An 8,848-nucleotide genomic window follows, 5' to 3' on the forward strand; every position below is an offset into this window, starting at 1 on the left:
TTTGAAGGAAAGATATATTTGAAAAAAAAAAAACAATCCGCAAACGGATTTAGTATAAGGAGAAGGCAAAAGAGAAGATGGATAAACAATTTTCATTGCAATAATCAAGGTATGCATAAGGAAAATAAGATAAAGAATTTTGCAAATAGACAAAAGAATTAAAAATTCAAGGAGAGTAAACATATGATTTTGAAAAATTGCAGGCAGGATGAAATGCAGCTGGAAATTCGAGATCCAGTAGAACGGAATAATGAAAAATCACCTAGAGTTTTGAAATAAATGGGATATTTGAGAAAATTATCCAGGGTTTGAGAAAATAAAGGGAAAAGATGAGAAATATGGATATTTGAAAATATTTTGGAAAATGTAAGGAAATAGAGGTAATATACGAACAATCACATCCTGCACAAACATTTATGCACATACAACACTCCCTAAAAGGCTGACTCTAAATGCATCATTTTGAAAACAGCTGTAGGACCCTAATCCTAACTCTAGGTTCAGATCATCTTTGTCCAATCTAGTTATGCCGATATACCCGAATCGAAATCCGAGGTACGTAGCATATAATTTCAACTCCGGTTCTAAGGTAAGGTTTTCCAACATCCTTGAGCGCCTACCGATATACTTCGGACTGTGGCCCGCGGTACTTGGTAGGGGGGTGTTAACCCAAATAGGTGGCCCAGTTGTGAGGCTCTGTCCCGAACTAGGGTTCTGGAAGAGAGCCCAGCAACGTGATGGCCGGGTAATGATAGGTAATTGGGGTTTTGAAAAATGATCACATGCAAGAAATAGATGGCTCTAAATCCTAGAGAGATAGACTTTTGAAAATCTTTGAAGAAGCATACATTGTTTACATTCAGATCCTAAATTGAGGAGAGTTGTGTTTAGACCTAAGTCTATGTGAGCATGAAAATTTCTCCTCAATCTGGTCCTACCAAACCATGCCTAGGCTATATGCAGTCAATGTCAGCTAGGTCAGAATCTAGGCTCCTAGGTTCGCATGATATCAAAATTAAAGAGCTGACATGTTGTGAACATAATTTCGATAATTGAACTAAGTCAAGCAGAATTTAGGTCAGACAAGGACAGGTCCCATCACGGTCGCCAAACCTGTTATCGTCGCAAAAATTTTCCCGTCTTCCCTTCCTTGCGGAAGAGAGGGGGAAACGCTTTCGCGATTCAAACTTGACCGGATTTTTGGAAATTATTTTGAAATACTCGCCTCCGTTTTGAAAATTGCGGAAAATCCATGGGATGGGGCTCGACCTGTCGGTACGAGGTTCGACCGTTCCTGCCGCCTTTAACAGGGGTAATCGAACCAAGGACCAAAATTGTGCTTGACTTAGTAAAATCATTGAAATTATGTTCTATCCTAAATGCACAGAGAATTCAGGCATGTGCTATGAGATTTGGTAAAATATGGATTGGAAAACTATGATGTATGCTTAGAAAACATTTGGAGTTGAAAAACATTTCTCAGGAAAATATGGAAATCAATCTCTTAGGAAACTCACACGAAGAAGGTTTGAAATCTCGAGAGAGTTTATACAGAGTTGGAAAATCTTGAAGAAGTGAGAATCTCGAGAAAATCTTGAGAAAGTTTATAAAGACTTGGAAAAACATGAAGAAATGAGAATCTCAGGAAAATTTTGAGAAAGTTTAGAAAGACTTTGAAAACCATGAGGAAATAAGAATCTCAGGAAAATTTTAAGAAAGTTTAGAAAGACTTGGAAAACCATGAGGAAATAAGAATCTCAGGAAAATTTTAAAAAAGTTTAGAAAGACATGGAAAACCATGAGGCAATAAGAATCTCAGGAAAATTTTAAGAAAGATTAGAAAGACTTGGAAAACCATGAAGAAATGAGAATCCTGGGAAAATGGAAGGAATTCTTGAGAAAAGATGAACATTTGAAAAGGAAAACACTTATCGGGAAAACTCGGACTTTGAGAATTTTCTTAGGAAAATGATAGAAAACTTATGGGAAAGCTCTTTGGAGAAGGAAATTTAGAACTTAGGAATTTAAAATCCTGAGAATCTTGTCTTTGAAATGTTGGAAAATCAACTTTGATTCTTGATAAAGATGAGAAATTCCTTTTGAAAAGAATCTTAAGAAAATAACATTTCCAAGGAAAATCATAGGAAAACTTTGATTTGGAAAATCCAACTTCGAATATCATCATAGTTTCTTGAGAAATAGATTCCATGAAGTGAAAATTTCTTGAGAAAATCATGAGAAAAACAAATGATGCAGATGATTTGAATGAATGAATGCAGTTTGAAAAGATTTCTGAAAAATTTGTTGGAAAAATGTGGATTAAGCCAAAGTAAATCCTTCACATATTCTGACTGTGGCCATGAATATATTCAGGGTTTATTTGAGTTAATTCACAATATTTTGAAAACATTGGAAATATGAGGTGCATTTTCAAGATAGCCTAAGAGTGTAGGCTCAATGTGACTGGTAGAGAGATGATGGATCTGGGTCTCGTCCATATTCCGACTAGGGCCGTAAATATGGACTCCACCGAGTTCATCAACTCTCTAAGAGTTGGTGCACGTGCCATTCGTGTTCATCCATGGTGAATTTGGAAAATTGAGATATATGCATCATAGAATCAGGATATTACTGAAATCGAACTATATGAGATGCAACCTAATCTAAGCATTAAAAGTAAATCTTATTCCAAGGTTTACATTGGATTGTTACATTGCATAACATAAAGTAAATAAAAATTTGAAATGGAGCCAAGGAATCAGCATCTTCTAGATTTTCCTGCAAAATGAGAGTTAGTACAAGATAACCAAGGAAATGGGTATATATACTATATACAACAAAGATAGACAAGTAAATGTAGAAATACTTGAATTTATGATGAATGATATATGATAATGAAGATATATTTACAAAAGTAAGATAAAAGAAAAATATATATAATAATCAATACACATGAAAAGATATGTATGTATATATATAAGTATATATATATGTATATATATACATATATATACATATATACGTATACATATAGATAGATATACATATATATTGATATATACATACCTATAATAAGAAAATATACACATTTAAGGGAAATTCTATATAATGGGTAAAATCAGAAAATACAAGTATATACTGTTTCTGTAGGGGATTCCACAAGGCTGTAATTTCTAAATTACAAGGTAATTTTCGATAAAACTGGGTATGGAGATTCCCTATATATCAATAACAAAGCATACAAAAGATGGTTTATAGATCATGAATAGATATAAAAATATCCATCCGTGAACATGACCGATTATCAAGACTGCACATCTGCAGAAAATGGATATGTGCAGGAAATGGGTTGTGGAAGCACCATGGACTATTTCAAGGATATCATGAAAAGGATATGAAAAGCTTAGTGAAAAGGTGAAGATGTTGTGGAAAATGATGAAACAATATGTGTAATTGGTGTTGCAAATGGGGTGATATCATAACAATACAACACACAAGAATTTAGCATTAAGCTAAGCAAAATCTCATAAAACCAATGGTGATGCTCCAGCCATAGCTTCATAAAACAGGAATTTTAGCAGCAAGCTTAAACAGCTCCCAGGTACAGCCATTTCTAGCTAAGGGTTGAGATCTCTATGTTTGAATGATATCAAACATTAAGGGATAAGATTAACATCCACGCAAAACTCACAAAGAAAGCAAAAAAAAATAAAAAATAAATAAATAAAACAAAAAACAAAGATTTTGCGAGAAAAGAATAGAATGTAATGACTTATGATGAAACAGAATTTTACACAGAAGAAATTATAAATCGCAGCAAACCAGAAGTTGAATAATCAGAAAATCAAAAGCTAATGATCACAACAACAAAAAATTTCGAAACTTATGAATCTAAGCTAAAACAGAATATCATTTGTAAATTGACACATAATATGAAAACAACATTGAAACAGGAAACAAGAATCAAACGATGCATTTTCACACCATTGAGAGTGAGCCATTTAGTCGAATTACCAATACGTCAAGTGAATAGCTCAGGTAAACAGCTTAGTGAAATGGTGCCTAGATGCAACTTAGCTGTTGTAGTCAGCAAGTGGGAGCCTTTCCTCTGCTGTTGGGCTGAGTGAAATGGAGATGGACAGCAGTTGGCTGAAAGTAGATAGGGAGCAGCTCCACAGGAAACGTCCCTCAGCCCCTTTAGAATTGAAGGGCTTGAAGCCTTTTACGTTGAGGGACCCCCTGCAGCTTGTGGATTCCCTGCAACTGATGTATCCCCTGTTGATGGGCTGAAAGGAGTGGGACGGCAGCCTGCTGGACTGAAATAGGTGCAGAGACGGTTGAATCTGGCTGGAGGGCTGAAGGTGGGGCAGCAACACGCTGGGGCTTTCCTGCTGTGGCTGGACTGAAGAAGGGGAAGATGTGAGTTAGGCTGAAGGAAAGGAAAACGTGAGTTGCAGGAAAATGGATAGGAGATGGTGTGCTGAAGATGATGAAAGGCAGCTGCTCTTGGGCTGAAGGTGGAGAAAATTGGGCAGCAGACTTGATGGATCTCCTTTGGCTGGGCTGAAGATGGAGGTCCAGCAGTTGGCTGGGCTGAAATGGGGATGGTATGAAGGAAAAGGAGGAAGGTGGGCTAAAGGAAATGAAGTGCTAATTCACGAGATGGGCTGAAGAAAGAGATGCTAGCTGGGCTGCTGCTGTGGTGCTGGAATGAAGAAAAGGGGAAGCAACGTTCTGCAGCCCTTCAACCTGGATGCTCAAGATGAAATCCTCAATGGGGGCACCCTCCACGATAGAACCAAATCCTGCAATCAGAAAGAAATTCCTAAATCAATTGCTTTCCCCCCCCTTTCAATCGATCAATGGCTGGGTCCTTTAAAGACCTTCAGCCCCTTTCTACAAAAACGTATCTTCTTTTAAGAGCACCGTTATGTTTTTTTGAAATTCTTTTGAAACCGACATTTGAAAATGCGCATCTTTTTTTTCAAAATTTTGTTTCATTTACCTAAGTTTTAGGTAAAAATGAAATTTTTTACTTTAGGGAAATTCGGCTGTGCCATTAAGGCTGCCTCTTTCTAAAAAAAAAAAAAAAATTATTAAAACAAATAAAATAAAAAGGAAATAAATGAGAGGCTTTTATGGAAATGCCACCTCAATCCACTTTTAAAATCCTTTTGAAAATAAAGCTTTATTTTGTTTTTGCAAATCTTTTATTTTCAAGTGGGGTGCCACATGTGTGTGGGCCCACTAACTAAAAAAATAAATAAATACATTAAGAAATTAAAAAGAAGAATTTGCAAATTGGAGCGATCTCCGGGTGGGTCCCGCTTGAGAATAAGAAGCTTACCTGGGAGTCTGAGTATGATGCTAGTTCAAAGGCGGGTCCCGCTCCATTTATTTGAAGATACGAGATAAAACATTATTTGTTTTCAAGAATTTGGAAAAATTGGTTTTTCAGAGCAAAATATGGATAAAGTAAATGTAAAAAATTTTGTAAAGAGATTTAAAATCTTTTTGCAAAAAGTTTTGAGATAAGATCTTTAAAATCAATATTCAAATATCCAGATTGTTTTTCTTGAGAAAAAGTTTTGTAATTCAAAGTCCTGGGGGTAAAATGGGAAAGATTGGCAATTTTGAAATCCCAGGGTTAAAAATCAATTTTGAAAAGTTTAAAAATCGAATCTGGATTGACAATTTTGAAAATCAGGAGTTCTGGATCTCAAAATGACATGTTGTGCAGTGAAATGATGCAATGCTATGCAAAGACATGTTCTATGAAATGTCACTCTGAGCTCGGACTTGGAAATTTTAGCTTTTTGTCCAGAAAAAGGATTTTGAAATTTTGCCATTTGAAGATGTCTCTGAACCTAAATATGGAAATTTTGAGGCTCAAGAATGAAATTTTGGACTTTCTGCAAGGTTTAATCTCAGAAAATGACCATTTTGCCCTTCATTGCTTCCGGAGAACTGAAATGTGCCGATTGAGGGCGATGTTAAGAAGGTGAGTGAAAATTTGGGGTGTTTACAGCGTCCTTTGGCCTCCAGTCACTCAGAGTCAGAGAGGTCGAGGTTGCCTTCTTAGGACCTCACTATTGCAGTAGTATGGATTGCAATCCTTGCCTATGCGAGTGTTTCTCCTAGCCGTGTGCTGCTCGCATGTGGTTGACTCGGTCTGTAGCTTCCCCGGTTACCACACAAGACTTGTAATAACAGACGCCGGGTGCATGTCTCACAGAATGCGAGGTTTCCTTCACGTGCCCCAAAGAGTAATCAGAAGAACTTAAAGACTAATCAATCAGCTGACTTACTGTGGTTACTACTTCCCTTGTGCTGTGGACTTTACTCCAGTTGCTTTTTCTTGTTCAGCTGTTACTTGGTTACTTTACTGCTCAGCACTTGTTACAGTTGTTACTACCTTGAGCACTTGATTTACAGTTACTGTTGCTTTCTTAGTTACTTGTTGTTCAATTAGTTGCTTTAGCTACTTGCTTTACCTGTTGCTATAGCTTGTTGACTAGTACTTGTCACTTTACTCTTACCCGACATAGGCACTTACACTTGTTAGCGTTCCTGCTTTTCTTATTCACATGATACATGTATATCTGTTTGTGGTTGTTTCTTCACCACCTCGCAAGAGGACTGACCCCATTTTATGGAGATGTAGGTGACGAACAGGTGTAGTGCAGATGCGATGATACATGGTGGAGGCTCTGAGGACCCACACACACTTGACCTGCAGATCCTGTACCTGGTGGTTTTTGGGGTTCTGGTTGTTGGGATATATATATTCCCAGTTTTGTATCTTTTGTACTTACTTTTGTAAACTCTTTAAATTGTTGGGGTGTTCCCCCTTGTTACCTCACATTTACACTTTTGTACATATCGTTGGTTACACTGTTTCCACTTGTTGCACTTATCTGTGGCGGCCGCCCAGACTTGCGGCTTTGTTGTTTTCCCATGCTTACTTTCCGCTGGTTTTCTACTTAAACCTTTCAAAAAAAAATTCTCCTGAAAAATTCCAAGTTTTCCAAGGTCGGGGTTTGGGGCGTCACAATAGAAGTGGACACAAACACATTTCTACTTCCCCCAAACATATTGTCGAACACTTGGCATGCGTACTCAACCCTACCACATACACCATATAGCTTTATCAGGAATTTACTGAATTGAATGACATTAGAGCATAAGAAATAGGAAATTAAACGATGAACAAAATTTGTAACAAAAAAAGGAATCCTCTGATGAATGTAAAACCAAAAACATTACGATGAATCAGAATTGGAAATCAAACACAATTCTAAAGCTGAACAAAACTAAAACAGGGATGATTGAAATGAAAGAAGAAGAAGATGATGCCTTCTGGAATAATATTGTTGCAATTAATCTCACAGATGGGATGATGCTCCCATCGTCTATTGAAATGAAGGGAGTTCCTTTATAGGGACGACCCTTGTGAATCAATCGAAGGGCGTCTTCTTATGGATCCCCTGCACCAGCAAGAAAGGGGCAATTTCCTGCGGCTGGGCTGAAGAAAGATGGGTGGCCTGCTGGATTTCCTCTGCTGCTGAGCTGAAGGGAAGGTGAAGGAGCTGGCTGGATCTCTAGCACCAAACAAGATCGAGATGGGAGGAGCCAAAAGGGATCGACCTTCTGTGCCTCAGAGTGGAAGGGAGCTCCACGCTTGAGAGGAAGATACCTGCAAAACCGAAAAAGGGAAAAGATCAATCCTCCTCTTTTAGCAACTGAATGTCCTCTTTTAAAGATTTTCGTTAGGTTTTCCAAAAAAACGCAGATTTTGGGGCGTTACCCCAGATTTTGAAATCCTTTGAAATCTCAAAACGGCAATTTGAATTTTTTTTTTTTTTGGAAATTCGTCGTCTCCAGTGGGGCGACTTCTTTATTGTAAGAAACTTTAGATTTCACTTTACCTAAAACTTAGGTAAAGTGAAATCTTAGGGTTTGCAGTGGCACCATTTGAAGTTGCTTCCTTTAAAAAAAAAAATCTTATACAAATAAATAAAAAGAAATAAAACGAATAGTGAAATAAATGGGAGGCTTTTTGGGGCAATGCCACCTCAACCAACTTTTAAAATCCTTTGGAAAAATAAAGTTTTATTTTGGTTTTTTTTTTATTTTCAAGTGGGGCGCCACATGTGTGTGGGCCCGCTAACTATTTATATGATAAGAAACACAAAAAAATAAAAATAAAAAGAAGAGGAATTTACAAAATTGGTGCCCTCTCCGGGTGGGCCCCGCTTGAAATTAAGAAACATACCTGAGAGTCTGAATGTGATGCTAGTTCAAAGGCGGGTCCCACACCATTTATTTGAAAATAAAAAGCAGAAGAAATAACTTATTTTTTTTGGAATTTTTATAATACGAGATAAAACTTTGTCTTTTTTTTTCAAGAATTTGGAAGAAAATGGTTTTTTTAGGGCAAAAATATGGATATGGAAATTTTGTAAAGAGATTTGAAAGTCTTTTTGCAAAAAGTTTTGAGATAAAATCTTTAAAATCAATATCCAAATATCTAGATTGTTTTTTTGAGAAAAACTTTTGTAATTCAAAGTCCTGGGGGTAAAATGGGAAAGGTTGGCCATTTTGAAGACCCAGGGTTTTGAAATCAACTTTGAAAAGATTTAAAACACGAATCTGGATTGAGAACTTTGAAATTGAGAGTTTCTGGACCTCAAAATGACATGTTGTGAAGTGAAATGATATGAAATGTTCATGCAATGCTATGCAAAGACATGTTTCAAGAAATGCTACTCTGAGTCAGGACTTGGAAATTCTAGCTTTTTGTCCCGAATAGGATTTTGAAAATTTGCAGTTTGAAGATGTTTCTGAA

The sequence above is a fragment of the Nuphar pumila genome, chromosome 1, assembly GCF_984573655.1.
Source record: "Nuphar pumila chromosome 1, dmNupPumi1.hap1.1, whole genome shotgun sequence".
In the NCBI taxonomy this organism is placed as follows: Eukaryota; Viridiplantae; Streptophyta; class Magnoliopsida; order Nymphaeales; family Nymphaeaceae; genus Nuphar; species Nuphar pumila.